This window comes from Cimex lectularius, unplaced genomic scaffold (assembly GCF_000648675.2).
Source record: "Cimex lectularius strain Harlan isolate CLEC.00 unplaced genomic scaffold, Clec_2.1 scaffold54, whole genome shotgun sequence".
NCBI lineage: Eukaryota > Metazoa > Arthropoda > Insecta > Hemiptera > Cimicidae > Cimex > Cimex lectularius.
In genome coordinates, this window is record NW_019392704.1 from 339,951 (window position 1) to 360,019 (window position 20,069).

Consider the following 20,069-nt stretch of genomic DNA (forward strand, 5'->3'; position numbering starts at 1 on the left):
CAGACGTCAAACTTTGATTAATGTATAAAAATATATACCAATCAAGTATACTACAAGTGGGTGGAATTTTTCGCCTGTCAGTCTACATATTTACTTACTTAATTATTCAGAAATCGTGAGATGCGGTCTGGTGTGATGTAAGTTTCAGAAAAACATTTTCTTTATCGTGCCAAAATTTCAATCTTTATTGTTGAGAGTGCCCAAACACGACACGCAAGAATGGCACACTTACGCAGACAACAAACACTTTGAGCCCTAAAGATGATCTCAATGAAGATCGAAACGTTGGTACGATAAAGAAAATGTTTTTCTGAAACCTACATCACACCGACCGCATCTCAGGATTTCTGAACGATCATCGAATAACTGTCACTAACCACCACACATATCTACTTATTGTTATTATAGGTAAAATAACGGTATAAAAACAAATTAATATTGATTTTTTACTTTAGCTATTAAATAGTTTAATTAATATTCAAAATACTGCGATTTTAAATTTTTATAAGTGGGCATGTGGTATATTTTGTCGGTATACATAAAACTATCTATCTAATTGTAAAAGACTCTCAATATAAAAAGGATAACTACTGATAATAGCATTAATATTGCCGTAATTATCAGTAATTAATATGTTTTATAAATGTGATTATGCTCAAAGAGAGCAACTGGCAAAAAAAAATTAAAACTCACCACCTATTTTTCGGTTTCCGTAGCATTCATTAATTATGAATTACCATGTAGAAATGATAATATGTAAAAAGATGAACGTTATATTGGGATACCCATTTCGTTAAATAATATACGTCCTTTACAAAATACTGGTGGCGGCTCCATGTATCAAACGGGGCAAAACCTGAACGAGTTATTAACATTTCCCTTTCCGCAGAGTGTCAATAAACCGTTATATATTGCCCCCCGTTTTTTTTCCCAACCTTGTTTAATAAATTAGTATATCGTGTTCGGTGCTTACTTCAAACAGACCACAAAAAAATATCCATCGTCGTAATCACATACTTATATCACAAAGCGAAATATTTAAACAGATCGTTGACATAACTTTTCGTATTTGTAGATACATTAGATATTAGATCTTTTTAAATTAGGTTTAAAAAGTCACAAAATAAATTACTAATGGTCTTAATTAGTTAATGATTTCATCGGTTTATTACATTATTTCTGCATATGAAACCAATAGAATCTATCATATATTTATATCCTGCAGCATCTATCTTAACATTTTTATTTTGTTTATTAGTATTTAATTGGGAAGGCTACGGATGTGGGATTACGTACGTTAATGAAGTTCACTAATATTAGACAGGGGTCCAGTAGAGACATTGTAACTACACACACACATTTATGTATGTATTTTGTGTATTGAATAATATGATGTAGCTGCGCGCGTCACTTTACTCCTGCTGGTGAAGTTACATCAAACTATTTTACTTTTGTGGGAAAAAATCAAAGTTATCGTGGCCAAATTATAGGAGTGTGATCTTTACATTCCTATGCAAGGGTCTATTGGCCAAATTATAGTTACCTATTTGGCAGCAGATTGTGCCAGTACCTGCCTCGCATTGCTTGGAAAATGCACCAAATGCAAAAAATGTTACACCTCTGATGTATTCCAGCGCCAACAACATTTTTAAAAAAATCAAACATTTGAAGCAAAAAATATACAGACAAACAAAATTTTTGTTTTTCTTTTTTTGGGGATTTCAAAAAGCAAATATCAATAGAGTTTCATATATATATATATATATATATATATATATGTATATATATATATATATATACTTCGTCGAATAGTCGAATATTTGAAAATTTTATTTGGCAGCTAGCCATGCGTATCGTACATGTTGAAATACATCATTTATGATCCAACGAAGTAGCAGAGAAAAAATAATCTGTTGTTTATTATTCCTTAAGCTACATAGAAAACAAATCGACTAATAAATAATAACTTTAAAATACATGCCCAACAAAGGTAGAAAAACAGATTTTTAAAAATGAGTTAATTTTTTTTACTGCTCCTAGTGCTCATTGGTAAGAACTTGTGTGTGGTGATTAGAGACCCTTTATTCGATAATTACTCAGAAATCGTGAGATGAGGTCTGGTGTGATGGAGATTTCAGAAAAACATTTTCTTTATCGTGCCAACGGTTCGATCTTTATTGAGATCATCTTCAGGGCCAGGGATTTACGAACGTTGTTTAAATGTAACAAATACATGTCGGATGTGAAAAAAATGAATTTATACAATGCAAAAAAATATATTTTTTATATTCAATCAAAGTATTGATAAGAACGCTCGGTCACGAGTCTGACATTTTTCGATCTACTATTATAAAAAATTTTATAAAAAAATTCCCGCCTACCTAGCATCCCTCAGTAAAACGGAAATGTATTGCGAAATGAAACGATAAAAAAAGCAATGAGAGAGATCTTGATAAATTTTAAAAAAGATAAAGAAAAGTTGAGAAGCTTACTTGCTAAGACAAGAGAAACGCTAATCATTTTGCTCTCAAGAGAGCTTTTTCTCTCCTTGTTTTGTTTTTCCTTCTTCCGTTTTACTATTATTATTTTTATAAAAAAGTTTGATCTTGATAAATACTTTTTATCTAGTTGTTATATATACACTAAAAATACAAAAACCGGACACTCGTATTGTGTTCTTTATTTCAAATTATATGCATATTTTTATATATATTTTATACATGCGTATTTTTAACGTTACATTAAATACAAATACTTATTTTAATGTAATCCAAATTAAATGAGATCAGGAATTCATGAGAATGAGTTATTAAGAGCAAAACCCGATAATAAATTTATAATTAAATTTACCCTATCTCTAAATTCTTTTCCTGTGTTTTGATAAATTTGCTTTCAAACCGTCATAATTAAATTTTTTTAATTAAAACACTGATTTCTGCTCTCATGGATTAAATTATGTTACAGTATGTTCCCTGCATCAGCCAATGAATTTTTAATTGAGAATGACATGAAGAAAGTACACGGTAGTAAACAGGACGTTATGCCCTCCTATATTTAAAATAAGTATACTATTATTACTATAACGATAACAATGCATAGTTTGAAATCAAGAATAAAATACGTACGGTTTTTTTGTCTTTGAGTATATTTCGTGAACACTTAAGAGTATATCAAATAAATCAATTATTTATCACACAGTTAAAATATCTCAAACATAACCTTGAAATCCTTGACAATTTGTAAATTGCCTTTTTTTTATCAATCCATTACCCCTTTTAACCTATTCATTTTATAGATACAACTTCCGTTCAAGGTTACTTAAAACACCGTGACAAGCTTTGAAGCAAATTGATTCGAATCGTGATGGTACTTCTTGAAATCAAAAGGAATACCAGCATTTGTATTACAATTGCTAAATCATTTTATGCAAATTGCCGTGTTCTGTTTCATCCAGGCCTTTCTTGAGTTCCGCTGTTAACATTTACATCGGAATCGAAAACTAATGTAAGTACAGTGTGACACTGTCAAGACGGAATAAATATTCATGCTGAAAATTTTGATTATATTAACTTCCAGTTGTCTATAACCTTTTATAAATTGAGTGAGCGATTTTCAATTTTAAAGGACAAGAGGATTTTTTCTTGTACAATTTCTTATACATTAATATACAGACCTGTATAAATAACGTTTATAGCATATGCAGTGTCCATTGGAAGGTCACGAGTGGCACATATCACATTCCGGAACACTAGAAATTCCTCAATGTATCATAGATTATTCACTTTGTACGACTACAGCCAGCAATGCTGAGGCCTATTTAAAACGAATATTACCTCAAGCATAATACCAATATTTTTAAAAATAATAATATTTTACTTAACGTTTAGTTTAATCAAATTTATCTGAGAATTAAAAACTTTAAATTACGTTTGATTAGGATAACTATATCATACATCAATAACACCGGTCCTAAAGCTCAAGTATAATAAATATAAAAATGCTTCAACATACAAAATTCATTAAACATATACCACAGAATGTGATTTAATAAAATTATAACATGGCCAACTAACATATCAACTAGTTTCAACAAACGATTTGACTGCTCAAATAATATATGCCACAGGTCAAAATTTGATTTAACTTTAATCCAAAATAAAAATAACTTTACTAGTTTTCGTGGTCCGCTTGACCAATAACAACTTTCAATTAATTAAGGTTTTTAGCTGAGATTAAAAAGTCAGTGTCAAGAGCGGGATTCAAACCCACGATCTTCGGCTAGATACGCCGCTGCTCTACCACTTGAGCTATCGTGACCTCGATCCACTCGGACACTAACTTCCCATCTCAATCCCACCTTTTGAATTTTCCCTCCATTTTGCAATTTTTCAAATTCTCGGCGACAAATGAAATGGCCACGGAGAGCTTTAGTGAAGGTATACTTCATGGTAAATTATTAAATTCACTAGTTTTCGTGATCAGCTTGATAAAATAACGGACAGTATAAAATTCATATATTCATATCTGTTGGTTAATACAATAAGTAAGGCACACAAAAAAATTTTTGTTGTATGTTGGAATACAACTATGGCTTTTTTTGTAAAACACATTTTGTCAGAAGTTGATGAAAATAATAATCTTTTGCAAATACACTGTTTAAATTGATATTACGTACAAAAGTTGATAAATTGATAGTGATTTTACTAAAAGGCTTAGCTTAATTTGAAAACATGGATTGTCATATAGAAATAAATTAGACAATTTTTGGTTTTTCTAGTCTCCTATATTTTATTGCTATATGTGAGTGGTCAGAAGTCCTTCGTGGACCCTCTAATTTGCTACTGGAGTGGTGATGACGTAGATGTTGATGTAGATGTAATTTCACTGTGCCCTTTAAGAGCTATTGTATCCCCCATGTTCTGCCTAAAGCACACCGGTGAGTCCTATTTCGTCAAGAAACAAGAAACTTGATTAGTAGGCCCGGTTTCAGTGGTTGAAGTTCTTCTATGGTCACATTATACAACCCAAAACATTCTTGCGGGCTAGTGTAGCTTCTCAGTTTGTTAGTAGATGTATTGGTCTTTCTTCTGCCTCTTTGCAGAATCTGCATGTGCCATCTTGGATTATTCCAATCTTCTTTAAGTGTCCATTTAACTTGCAGTGTCCTGTTAGAGGATTCGCAGTTTATTCCTGCTTCCCTTGGCACATTCTGTAATTTCTTTTCTTCCAAAATTGGTTTAAAATTTTTGGATTGTCGGTGTCCAGTGAGTGAATTCCATAGTTCCAACATTTTCTTTTTGTCCTTCTGTCTGAGATACTCGTTAATAGTGTGGGTTCCTATGCCACAGAAGGGTTCGGTCCTGTCAGCGGTGTACCAACTCCTTGCCTTGCAAGGGTGTCCGCTTTCTCGTTTCCTTCTACTCCCATGTGTCCGAGTGGTGATGATAAAAGAATGCTTAACCCTTGTTCTGCCAAATCTTTTTTAACTAAATTCAGAAGCCAAGGCCAGAAAAATAAAATAACTGTTTGTCTCTACTCATAAGATTTTCATAATATAATAAGTTGATAAGTTTCCAAAGTTTCTATTAAAATGAATAAACAAACCACAACATTGCTCCTTAAGCTATTCTTATGGTATCAGCGTTGCATACTAGTTAATTTTTTTTCTAGGTTGGGTAGTTTTGAAAAAACTAGGGATGACACTAGTAACTTGATACCCTGTATGTATACAATAAATGGCTCGTGTTTATTTAAAGGGGTTCTTCAGAACTACTTGTGTGTAATAAATATAAAATTGACAACGCTATAAATAACAGTATATCAGGACGATTAAGAATGATGACATTGCTGACAAATGTTGTTTTTACCATGTAGGTTTTTGATCGAATCTGTCAATATCCTTAAAGGCTTTAGTAAAAATGTCCAAGATTTTTTCCCTTGTTTTTTTACACATCAAGTTTCCTAACTTCTTTGCCGACGAAGCTTTGCTTTCACGTGGGTGACACACATAATAAAAACATGACACTTTATAACTCCTTTCAGGCGGTGATAAACGCTTAACGTCATCTGCAAGAATCTTGTTATTTATCAGCAACCTCTCCAATTAGTTTACAAAGAGGGATAACCTACTTGAAAATTTATAAGCCGCGGCTTCAGCAGAAGCATCCCTTGACATGAAGGCTTCCAGGGTATAAAGTTGATATTAGCCCATTAGTGCCTCAGGGCTGCGATTATTACCTTCGGCCTAATTTCAGCGGACTTAATCCCACGGATATCGCTGTGCCGGAGGCGGATCGATAAATGCACACTGGTTAAAAATGCCTTTTGCTACCACAAAAATTTACAGCTTTGTTAAGCAGATGCCTTGTACAGCCACGGTAGGGTTATTAAGCGTAAATAATTTAGATCTTCAAGAGCAAAAAATAATCTAGCAACAATTACAATTATTAAACAAATAACAAAATTTAGAATTAGCTAATGTAAATAAAATCTAAAGGGTTAATCTCTAAGTTCGTTGTTATTTGTGATCAAATAGAATATCATCAAATAACATTTAGGCTTTTGATCCCCATGGGAAAATTATACTCATTAGATCACAGATTGGCTCATTCAAACATAATTGGCTTTGCACAATATTTGAACACCGTTATCTGAATAAGTGTAATCTGCTTAATGCATCTTTAGATAGCGAATTTGTGTTATAAATAGGGGGATTATGATGTGAGGAAATTTGCCAAAGAAAGTGAAAACTAATCACCGTTACGTGCTTTATTGTTGATCTTGATCAAAACAGTAATTTATATGCAAATGTTTAAAGAATAAAAAAGCCTCCACTCCAAGCAAGGTGTAGTTTGTCAAGGAGTATAAGAAGCATTTTCATTTTTCATGTAAATGTCCTGTACTGAAAAAAAAACTTTTTTTTAACCAGAACGTAACTCTTCCAACATTAATTAACTTATTAGAATTAATGTTTTAATTCTAGAGTTTAAAAATGTAACTTTAAAAAATATACGAGATATTTTGAAATAATTGTATAATTAATGTTTTTTTAATGATATTATAATTATTATACATGCATGTATCAATATTATTTACTTTTGCAGTTAATGTTTATGTATTTTTGTTAAATAAATTTTTTTGTCAAGAACGAAGTGCTCAGTGAGGGAGGCAAGGGAGTCTTTCTCTCGGAAAAAACGGGTTTCGGTAAAACCGATGAAAACAGGGATGCAAGTTTAATCGAAAACAATCCACCGTTTTATTGCCGAGTCCAATCAACTTGGCTGTTACGTTTTATTTGTTGTTCTGGAGTGGTTTTATGTATGTCTTCAAACCCGATCAGCTAGGTTTTGTCCCCCGTTCGGATCATTAAATATTTTCGGAGTCAACCCAACGAGGATATAAACCGACAATTCGCTTTTACATTAAACATTAAGGACTCCGCTTTCCGTCATCTTCAATGAACGTTTGACCCAGAGTGGATAACGAGATTAAGCGGACCCAGAGATGATCAATAATGATCTAGCTGCTAACCAAAGTTTACGAACTTGTTGAAAATCTAACTTTCTTCTTCTATGGGTGTTTAATGGGTCATTCAATAAATGTAATTTATATCTAATGTATTTTTATGAAGTATAAAAAATAGATTGGACGATAAACATAACGATAAAGAAAACTACTATAATTATAATAGATGTTGTTTTAAAGAGGCCATTGTAATTGGATAAGGACTTTGAACGTATAAATTAGGTAATTTACTACACCCCTGCCCTGGTGGAGCCTACATTTTGAAATAAAATTGGGCTAATTGGCGCGTATATAAACCTAAAACTGTATTTAAAAAAGAGAAAACATTTTTGTATAGAAATGATAATTGATGGAGTGGGTGTGGTGTTCAATCCTTTTTAAAAAGATAGTTCCTGCTCACAGTAAGTTGTTTTTCAACGCGACGTTCCAATGAGATGCTGGTTTTTTTATTGGCGCTCAATCTGAACGTGCGAGAATTATAACACAAGTAAATATTATAATGATAAATACTGTAAAAAATTAATTATAAAATAGTGATTAAAGATAAAAGATAGAAAATTAGAATGATACCTTAATATTGTTAAATTATTATAAAAATAATAACAATTAAAATAATTAATTTAATTATTTGGACTTTTAATATTATTTATGTACATACTTAAGATGGGAGGTAGATAAAAATCTGTTATATTATTAACGCATTTATCACCATGTTCATTTTACATTTTTTAATTTCAAATTTCTCAAACCAATCTAGTTCTCTCCCTTTGTTGAAACTATGTAACACTGTTGTATTTCATACATTTTTGTATACATATTTTAATATATTTTATAGATTCTATACAGTTTTGTATTGTCAATGAAGTAATTTTTTTCCACAAAAAATTACATGCGTTTTCTCGTACTTCATAGTATAAATCTTGTTAATGGTTTATTGCTTTTAAACGTCTTATGTTTTGAAAGCGTAAAGGCCGTGTGCTAATAAATACGATAACAATCGATTCATAATGATTGAAGTGACCAAATGTTAATGATTTTCCAACCTACAAAAAAAAGTTATAACAATTTGAAATAATAAACAAACTAATCCATTTTTCTACTAATCGACAAGTTAAGTTTTTTAGTGGTTTAACAATTAATTAAACTTCTGGTTCTCCGTAAACTGGGAATTTTATCGTTACCGCTCATTTTGATCTGCCAATCCTAGCTGGATCTCCATCATTTTGATGTCCTTTCGCTTCCACAAAATTGCACTTTGTGCTGACATCCAAAATGTATCAGCCTGTAACAGCAAGTTTTAGTTCGTCCTGAAGATCGTCATGCCCAGCATATTTTTTAGCGTCCCATGCCAAACGAAATTGCTCAAGAATTTGAACTGTCTACTGTCACTTACGGTCTCGCACTTTCCGCTTATTTGGCTATCAGATCAATTAATTAGCTTGTAGCTGATGAAGATGTACCTTATCCCGCTGCTTCGCACGCAATATTGACCGACCAACCCATTGATGGTAGCCTTACCAAAATGATCAGAAATGACCCAATTAATAAAATTAAATTTCATATAATTTACTTTTAGTTTTCTTATCATTACAAATGTGTTCACTGTCTATTTTTACTTTAGATATCAATAATAACATAATAATGCCATTTGTGAATATTTCTGTATCGATATATTAATTAATATTAGAGGTACATAGGTATAAAAGTAAAATCATTATTAAACACGCTGTTTTTCATCTGAACGTTTTTTGATCATTTTTAATGTTGATATGAATTACGTTTTCGGAAAAGTCTGTACGTTCTGTTAAAAAATCAAACTCTAAAATTTTCTCGTATTTCAGCAATATTAGAAAGTTATTTAGGTATTCATAAAAGAAGCGAAAAGTTGCCATGTTTTTTTAAAAAGCTATTTAGTCGATCACAACAAAACCAATACGGTTTTATATATGAACGTTGATGTTTTTTTATTAAAAAACTAAATTATTTTAATTTTCCATTCTATTATGACGAATGCATAGTTAAATTGCTAATTCCATACCCGCTCTTCATCTATCAAGACAATTATGGCTTATACATATTACAGGGTAAGTTCAACTTCCTTCTACCCTCCTACTTTTTTCGTTTCTGGGAAAAAAACCGAAACACTTACACTTTTATTTTTTGTCTAGTTTCTCATGAACTAAAACGTTTTGATCTAACGCTTCTATCTCGAATAGCAAGATAGTCATCAATGTACAGTTTTTGAAACGTTTTCAGACGATGAATTCATCAGTCCACATACATTGCAAGAAAAAGGAGAAAATATTGTGCTGGTGGAAGCAGTGGACCGTAATTTCCACCAGGCAGATGTTTTAAAGATGTTGAACTGTTGCTCCAAATTATCCTTCTACCTTTCAAAAACTGTACATTGATGAGTATCTCGCTATATGAAATAGTTAAGCCCAAACTCGTTTGCTGCTATCGTGAAGAATTAGATCAAAAGTTTTTAGTTCATAAGAATGTAAACCAAAAAAAAGTGTTTCGGGATTTGACCAAAAAAGTCCCAATAAAAAAATAGGGAATAGAAGATAATCTCATCCTGTAAAGTGTTTTACAATTAAAACTTGCTCGGAACAATCGATTGCCTAGTATTGGTCTAAAAATATTTAAAAATCTTTGTTGTGGGGAAAAATGTAGCAAAAAGTGGAAAAATACTTTTTTAGGAGTTGATGCTAGGCGTTGGTCTGTGTCTTCACTGCGCCATCTTCAGTGAGAAATTCCTCCCTAATTAAAATTTAACTATCAATTTATTGTATCACTAAATGATTTTCCAGTGGTGAATTTTCTTTCAAACCATCATAATTAAATAAGTTTTATTAATACTCATGAACTTCTGATGGTTTGCATTAAACTAAATATGTTGTAATTAATATAACGATAAAAATACATATAGTTTGAAATAAACAACAAAATACGATGTCAGGATTGGTTTCGCTTTTTATGTCTTGGAGTATATAAAAGGCAAGAGACTTCGAAAGTAAGGTATGGCCGGTTGTTGTTCACCAAGGGACTTGATAAGCAACTTTCCAAAAGTTGTTTGAACCCCTTCTAAAACTCAGAATGTAGCAAAATCAGTTTCATTCAGTGCAAAAGTGGTTGATTTAAACTAAAAATATGTTTAAAAAGTGCATATTTTTTTCAGGAAACGTTCTCTACCTTAATTTTTTGCTTAAAGACTGCATAAATAAGTATTTATTTCTTTTATGATTGATATGTAGTTTAAAATAACTTTTAAGAATAGGAATAACATAATTGGAAAACAGTTTTAATAAGAAAATTATTAGTGTAATATACACATAATAACATATTTTGTCTAATTGTAGGATTAAATAATGTTTAATCAAAGAATAAATCTAGAGTGGGAACGTTAATTAAATAGCGTAGCTAATCGCGCAAATAAGCGTGTTAATGATTATGAGGAAACCTCGTTGGCAAATTAATTGAGCTTTAGCGTACGTAACTGAGCAAACGGGCAGGAATTAACCAACAGTTAGCCACTGCCAAAGCATTCCCTTGCCACCGACTTAGCAGCACATCTCAAATTATGTTCTACAATTTAAAAGAGTTGAACGTTAAGTTTCTTTGTAATAAAAATAAAAACGTTACACAAAACGTAATGTGAATGATACACAAAATCGCACATGTTGTGTGTTACTGGAGATGGCATGAAGGGAAACGCGTTTGAGTTCAAAGTAAAACAAAGAGAATGAACGAAACATACTGTTATCAAATTCGCAAAAAAGTAAGAAATTTTCTATTAAGAAATTGGTCAGCCGAAATTTTTCGAGGCAGGTGTAATAAACAGTCGTATATGTACCACCGAAGACAGTTATTATGATTGGCCGATATAATTTGAAATTATTACTTTTTACGGACATATGGTTATATTGGCTGAAAACCCTAAAGATTTTAAAAAAAATTATAAAACATTATGATGACACGTGGAAAAGTAAGGTCAACCTGGACAAATCAAAAATAATGATTTTCCGTAAGGATGGTGGCCGCTACAGCAGGAGGTTTGGACATATGATGGGCAAGAAATTTAAATAGTGTCGACATATAAATACCTAGGAATGGATCTTTCTCCATCTCTTTCATACAACCATTACTAGACCTAAAAAGCATGACAGTATTTTTCAGGCTTAAATTTAGTTTGGTCTAAATTCATAGCTAATAAAAACATAACACTGAAATCTGACACAAATTATTTCTTTCAATTAATTAACCTTTTCATGTAAGGTTTTGGTTCAAATGAAAAACATGTCACGAGCGGGATTCGAACCGGCAACCTCCGGCTCAATACGCCGCTGCGCTAACCACGTGAGCTACCGTGACTTCAACTAGCTCAAGTGGTTAGAGGAGGAGCGTATTGAGCCGAAGATCGTGGGTTCGAATCTTGCTATTGACAATAAGTTTTTCATTTGAACCAAAACCTTCCATAAAAAATTAATTGAAAAAAATAATTTGGTCAATCAGAACACTCATCATATAATGACTTAATTGAAATAAAGCTGAAGGTTAAATGTGACGTTTTCAAAGCTGTTTCTCGTACCGACATCACCTAGGTTGCCAGGTTTGGGGATACCATTATTCCGATGCCATTGAAAGAGTTCAAGGAATGTTCTTTTTTTCTTTTTTTAAAGTTGTTTAAGCTTCCCAGTAACACCCCGAATTACATGATTTATGTTGAAGTCAAATTATTTTCAATCCATGTTTTCACTTTCTTCTTACATTTTAGATATGTATTAAGGTACCTTTCAGTCATCTCGTTTACCCAATTTAGTGACCTCTAAAGTAATTATGAAGAAAATTCTTTGGTTCCAGAAGAGGAATTGTTGGATGAAGAATTGTTGGATCGCACAATTTTAAGTTCCTTAGTGGAATGGGGCAAAAATCGATTGCGCTTTATAGATAAAATGACAAATTTTTATCAAAGGAACATAGAAGAAAGGCGCTAGAACGACAGTATCATAACATATATAAGCAACTAAAACTGGATATGGACTATATGTATTTGGGTGTAATAATTAAAACTAGAGGGGAATTATTAAACCTTAACTATAAACCTTATCTCTGCTCTTTATTTAATAGAAAAGAAAATGAGGATTTATTCCTGGATCGTCGTCCAATATTTAAGAGCACCTAGTTCTGAACACTTGTCGGATGTAGCCGTAGTTAATCTTTTAAATAGAACCCAATGGTTAAATTTAAGAAATTATGTAAAGGAAACAACACTAATTTTTAGTTGAATATATTAATTAATAACCAAGTAATGAATTTACTTTTCTTTTATACTTTCGTATTATTTTCTATTTTCATCAAAAGAAACTGAATTTTATTTTCTCTTTGGATATTAGTTTAGTTCATGTTAAAGCTAAATGTTTGGTCATTATAATTATTTTTGTGTTCTGTTCATTTACTTTTGTTTCTTCAAATGGTACTCCTGACAGACAGTCTCGACTATTGTCATTTTGTCTTTTTTATACATTTCTATTATTACTTATGAATTTATAATACTGTAAATAAAAATTAAATTTCCAATATAAATTAAGAATTTACAACGTATATTTCATTATTAGTTTTAAACTAAGAAAAGTAAAGTATTTAAGTGGTTTGTACGTCGTGATTTAAGACACTGCTGTTTTAAAATTCTGTAATTACAACGCTGTTAATTAACCGTTGTTTGGCAAACTAATTAGCCCAAATGGTGAAGTTGTGTTGGTTCGTCTGTAAATTGTTACATATTAGTTCGCCCTTTGACCCTATTTGATTATCCTGGCCCTCCCATTCTTTCCGTTTTCTGTCTGTAAAATTTAAAAATTAATTTTAAAAAGGATATTGAAATCACCAGAGAAGCAATTATGACTTTTATTACATAAACATGCACAAAAACATAACGATTATGGTATTATTAAGCTTTTGTTTGTGATTTTGATTATGATCCGTCACCAAAATGTCCTTAGGGGTAGATCGTGCGATCCTAGGCTCAAACTATCTACCTCTCTCTCTCTCTCTCTCTCTCTCTCTCTCTCTCTCTCTCTCTCTCTCTCTCTCCCTCTCTCTCTCTCCCTCTCTCTCTCTCTCCCTATCATTATTTTATTCACGATGAATTGAATTGTAATTTTAACATGTACTTTGCATTTTCCATGGTGTAAACATGTACATAGAGAATAGTGGAACATACAAATTGAAAATGAGTATGCAGATGTATCCAGCATTAAATTATTCCAATCCAGTAATTAACGGCTAAAATATGACTCCGGATAAGCTTAACAGGATAATCATTTTTAATGTATGCAACCTTTCACAATGATGAATGTTCGAGCTTTCTACGCCCGCAGTTCGGAGAAATCCATATTGGAAAAAGGGTGAACATATCGTATTGGCCTTTGGGCAATGACGGGGCTTATAATTTTATAGAGGTTAATTAAAACAGTTTTGATAATTTGACTCAGCTTGTGTTTGCACTGAAAGATATTATACAGAGTAAACATGCTGCCCAAATATCGTAATAAATGTAGTTGTAAATGACAATATCGCTTTATGAAAATTCTAAATTTGTTGAAGTGTAGGTTACACTTCATAACTTACATTCACTTGCTACAAACATAAAACATCAAAAGATTTAATATATTAATAAATTAGTTATAACAAACAACTAATTTATACTAATACTATTTGAACTATTACTATTCCCTTTTCATCTTAAGTGTAACATAAAATTCTTGTTATCTATTAATTAATCATTTGCCGATTCGTTGATGTAATAACAAAAGTTAATCTTATGGATTTTGTTCAGCCTATTAAAATACAAACTAAACTTCTCACTTGATTAACAGTATTTTGGTTAAATTTTACAAAAATTGCCCTTTGATAGAGAAAAATGTGCTGGGGAATGGGAAATTAATACAATCTTTCTTTGACATCGGATCGCCTCCGTAAAATATTAATTGGTTGTTTCATGCATAAACATTACACCTACACTCTGAAAAATGTGTTTTTAAAAAAATCGTTATTTCCAAATAAAAGTATTGGCTAAAAAAATTTAATAAATAATTTTTACAGTTGTCTCTGTGTGTGTTTGTAAAGAAAAAGAGAGAGAGAAAGGGGGGGGATAAATAGTTCTTAATTTTTAGACTAATTGAAGTTTTTTTAAATATTTGTAGTTTAAATTTAAAAAGATATATTTTCATTTCGTATTATGAAAGATTTTCTAATTAATTAATTTCATGTGCATTTATTCAATCTTTAATCTTACGTGAGTATGCATTTAATCAAAATAAACCACTTGAGAGGAGAGCTTGAGAGCTTAAAGTGCTGACTTTATACGAATGACACCAAGATGAATGAGGCTGCCTGGTTTGACGGTGGCCAATCATTCTGGAAATGCTTTCGGCACTGGTGAAATCAGCGGAACAACCAGTCTGAAACCCTAACAATTACGAAAGTTTTGCTACGACTTATGAACCAACCAGTAAATTCCACAGCAAATAGCATTTATTAGGATCATTACAGAAGATTTAGCACGACTAGTGTGAAAGGTGCTGGTGGAGAGCAAAACTTAGTTATGAGAACATACGTTGTCCAAGTTGTCATAGAAACACATTCATGCTCACAGCTGCGGCGAGATCATATCGTGAACAGGTGTGGCATAATATCATATGTAAGATGTTGCAAAAATGTATGGATGACCTGTGGATAAACAAGTGCACGAGGGTAGTACTGAATTGAAGAATTTTAAATTTTCTGCTTTTGAGAAATTTATACTTGTGGAGAAACAATGTTTGTTGTCTGCCTGTCCGTCTGTGTGTCTGTGTCTGTCTCTGTGTCTCTCTCTCTCTCTCTCTCTCTCTCTCTCTCTCTCTCTCTCTCTCTCTCCTTAAAAAAAGACATTTCATGCATTGACCGACGATCAGAATAGAGGATTAATTAAATGATTAATCATTTATATAAAAGCTTATTTTTAATAATATACACTTTCCTTATATTGATCTTATATTGATAAAACTGTATTAAATATCTTGGTGAATTTAGTTCAGAAAATTAAAAAAGGTACTATGACCAATACTTGTAAAGGTTTTCACCACTTTTTGTCTCAAATTACGTAAAAAAAGGTTAAGCAGGCCCGTTTTATTTATTGGCTATTTGTCGTCGTTATTCTCACCCTCCTGGTCGTATTTCACCACTGTAAAAAACGGGGTCGTATTTCAGATTCCGATATGCCTTCCAGCAAGGGAGTGACTTTATCAGAAGTCCCTCCCCCGGAGTCGAGATACTTTTGTACGAAATGAACGAACAAGAATATCCGCTCGATCATGTCTTTTCATGGGAGTCAACGAAGTTGTGGAAACTTTGGTATCTACTTTATCGGGCGGTTTTTATGTAAGAGGTAATGACGATTGTCTGAATATATAAAATAACTTGCCAACATTAAATCACCTATTCTAAATTTTTAATGCCTGAAGAAACTTCGAATATCTTCTGAGCAGCAAGCTCAGAGAGCTGTACTACTTGATTTTCACTAGTAAATTCGAGATCAGCGATGCGATCATCACAAACAAGCAAGTCTTGTAACTTATGCCGAGCTTTCATATGTAACCAAATTGTGGTTATAGACACAAAATGACACAACAGGCAGAAAGGACTAAATTAGGCAACTGTAGAGGGCGCTAAGATTATTGATATCACTTCTCAAATTTAGCGCATTGACATCAGATTTAATGTGTAACATATTTTTAATAACCTTCTATCCAAGATTTTCTCCCTGTCAACCACAACCACATCATCAAAGTTACACAACCACATCAAGCTGTACTAATTGTTTTTAAAAATGTGTTGTTTCGGCGGGGTACAGAATTAAAATAGTAAATATGTATTAAACCAATTGAAAAATTAAAGAAAAATATAATAACGTAACGTAAAAAATTATTATTCAGAAATCGTGAGATACGGTCTGGTGTGATGTAGGTTTCAGAAAAACATTTTCTTTATCGTACCAACGTTTCGATCTTTATTGAGATCATCTTCAGGGCCTGGGATTTACAAACATTGTTTAAATTTAACAAAAACATGTAGGATATGAAAAAAGTGAATTTATACAATACAAAAAATATTTTATTTTATTTTATACTCAATCACAGTATTTCTACTCACTCAACGTATTTGTTTCCTGTGTAATTGTGCCATTCTTGCATGTCGCGTTGAGAGTGCCAGTGAGATATTGCTTGAAAGAAGTCGGTACAGAAAGACATTTTTGTATAAGGATTGGCTTCTTTGAAGTGAAAAGAGCCGACGATGGGCAAAAACGTTGGTAATGGTTCGGCCAGATTATCCTTTCAGAATTATATAGACGGGATAAATAGGAAAAGGAAAGCTAAATTGTTCAAAAATTAGACTATGTAAAAATGTTTGATGTGTGGAATGTGATGAATGTTTTATATGTTATATGTTTGTGTGATGTGATGACATATGTATGATGTGCTACTGAGTTTACATGTGTCTGTTCTGTAATTGATGTAAACCATTTCTAAAAAGTCACGTTTATGTTTGTTTTCTTCTGTGTGTAATATTTTTGGATTGTTGAAGTCGAAATTGTGTTTCTGTTCAAAATGGTAAGTAGCAAGTGCTGTAGGATTTTGCTTGGGTTTTGAAAAAAAACGGATGGGTAAAAAATTATAAAGAAACGGATGGATGAAAGAATAAGGGAACCTAACCTTCTGGCTCTAAATAGCGTCGAAGAGATACAATACTTCGGGCCCGAATCATACTGTTCCATTTATTGCTTCGCTGTGATATACTGAAGAGGTGATTTGAGAGAGAAAGATATATATATATATATATATATATAGAAAGAGAGAGAGAGAGAAATTCGGAGAAAGAGAAAGAGGTAGGTAGAGTATCGAGAGAATAGCTCACACTGGGAACACGTAAGAGCAACAGCCACGAGAGACCGAATACGAATCTCTTCCGGTCCGGGCGAGACTTATTTTCATGTACTAGTATACTATTGTAAAATTAAAATATGGTTTGACAGTGCCCAATTTCTCCATCGTAAACTGGAACAAAAATGGTGTGAGCATCGGAAGTAAACATTTGCATTATTTCCGTAGTAAGTTCATCATCGAAGGATTTTTGTACCGAAAAGACATTCAGCCCTCTGAAGGAAGGGTTAAACTAAAACTTAAGGGTTAAATTCACTACTGTCGTCGTGTAATGAATCTAGCTTTTCCTCAATGCCAACAAAATTTTCATAAATGTGCCACTAAAAGTGCACATTTTTGCATCTGCCTTTTTAAAGGTTTCGTATGGTATTGAATTTCTGCGAGTCATTTTTCCCTTTTTGCCTTCAAACAATTACAGGTTTGAGTTTCCTCCTTCGTTAATTAAAATGCCGCGTCACCCTGAACATTTTCTTTACCATCAGCCATTGTTAAAATAAGAAACAGAACACAAAAGACAAAAAGAAATTTTTGTTAAGAGCATAAGAAAAATGCGTAAGAATGAGAAAAACACAAAAAGAAAAACAAGGAAGATATTAAGCTTGGCCAACTTCGTAATTTGCGTTTTACCCTACCGGCTTTAAACCCTAGGTGAAATCAAACTGTACACATCTTGCCAAATATAATTATTGACTATGTTAACTAAATTTTAAGATACGGTGATTATATTGGTTGAAACGACAAGAACTAAAAACAATGGACACACCACAATGCCTATGTATATATACAGATTTAACACACAATTAAAAATAATTGAAAATGAAAAAGGTAACTGTAAAAAATTTCGGGACGTTTACACGTGTTAGTAATAAAATCTTTATGTGAATTTATAATTATTAGAAATAAAATGGTTCAGCTTTTCTACGACGGAAAGAAAAATTCGAGAAGTTACCTCGTTAAAACCTATACCGTTAAGAAAGAAAGTCTCTTGTGGTGTTTAATGGTTTTAATGTCCTAAGCCTTTCCGCACATTTACTTAATAAAGCCTGTTAATTACAAGTAATTTTTATCCTCCCTTTTACTCTCTAAAAAAGATAAAAGGATCATAATGGGGGGTTTTAATGATCTAGATTGTCGAAAGATCATGACGCTTTCATCAGCCGTTAAATTCACCAATTTACCATTAAATAACCCCATCGGAAGAAGGATTTCTGAAGAAAGGAAGATCGTACTTTCAAAATGGTAGGTGAAATGACGTCCATGACCGCTGCTACGAAAGTTTGCCATTCTCTTGATATCTCTTTCACCCCCTTCGTGAACTAAGTTTCCATTTTGTTAACAACTTTTTACGTCCGGTTTTACTTCCAAAGTCGTCCGACCATCCATCTGCAAACTCGCGTTAAAGACAGTGCTCTTTTAAACTAATTGTCGGTTACTTCGGTAATTAAATTTAGCTTGTGAAGAATATTTAAAAAATATTAAATTTTGGATCAAGCTGTTGATAAATAGGATTTTAAACAAAACTTAATTGTGCTGAGTTCTTATCAGTGCTAGTTGCTCGTTGTTGCTGAAACCAGTAACAACAAACGGCTCATGACAAAAGTATTAAATTGTTAGAAAAGTGATGTGTTTTTTTATTTAAGCCCTTATTAATTTCATAAATGTGGAGGTTTATCTGTTTTTACCAAAAACGCCACCAATGCCACCTTGAAAAATGGCAAAAAGGAGGGAAAATTCAAAGGATGGGGTTGAGATGGGAAGCTAGTCGAGGGATCGAGGTCACGATAGCTCAAGTGGTAGAGCAGCGGCTTACCTAGTCGAAGATCGTGGGTTCGAATCCCGCTCTTGACACTGACTTTTTTATCTCAACTAAAAACCTTAATTAATTGAAAAATATTAATTGGTCAAGCGGATCACGAAAACTAGTGAATTTACCAATAACGTTTTACGTTGTGCGTTGTTGTCTTTGTGTTATTGTTTGTATGTTCATGTGTCTTATTTTTCTTTTATTAGCAATTTGACAATCGGAGGGAAAAAAACGAGAGCAAAGCAAGTATTGAAAACTGGAAACAAAACATGAAAGAGTCAGTGGGAAAGAAACAGTAAGAAAAAAACGCAGAATATTCCGTTTCGTACGCAGAGGGCTAGTTGGCTTTGCCCATTGTATGCTTTTTGAGCCATAACATATATAAAAATATACTTTACAAAATATATTATCATATTTCTAGAAATTCTAATATTTCTTACAGCCAACACTTGTTTTATTGACAGACTCACGTAATTCATCACTGAATATGTTTTACTTTATTCTATTTATCTTCATATTTTATTTGAATAATTTTCAACTCACGTAAACGTATATGTAGAAAATATGAAGGTTGGGAATCAACTATAATTATTTTCTTGGTGCCAACAAAGAACTACGAGTTTTTGAGGAACCGTGAAGAAAAACTATTTCACGAATAATTCAGAAATGAAAACCGCTTAGTCCCGATATCTGTACTTAGGTCCAGCATGGCAAATTATTTGGCTCAGTTAATTCCAAGTATAAAACCCAATCACAAAAAA

The 20,069-nt window shown here is 32.3% G+C and overlaps 1 protein-coding gene across 1 annotated transcript in view; it reads left to right on the forward strand.

Moving 5' to 3' along the window:
• The window catches only part of LOC106665804 (cilia- and flagella-associated protein 91), a 219,877-nt gene that overhangs the window by 99,278 nt on the left and 100,530 nt on the right, over positions 1 to 20,069 (forward strand). The gene's annotated exons all lie outside the window — the stretch shown is intronic.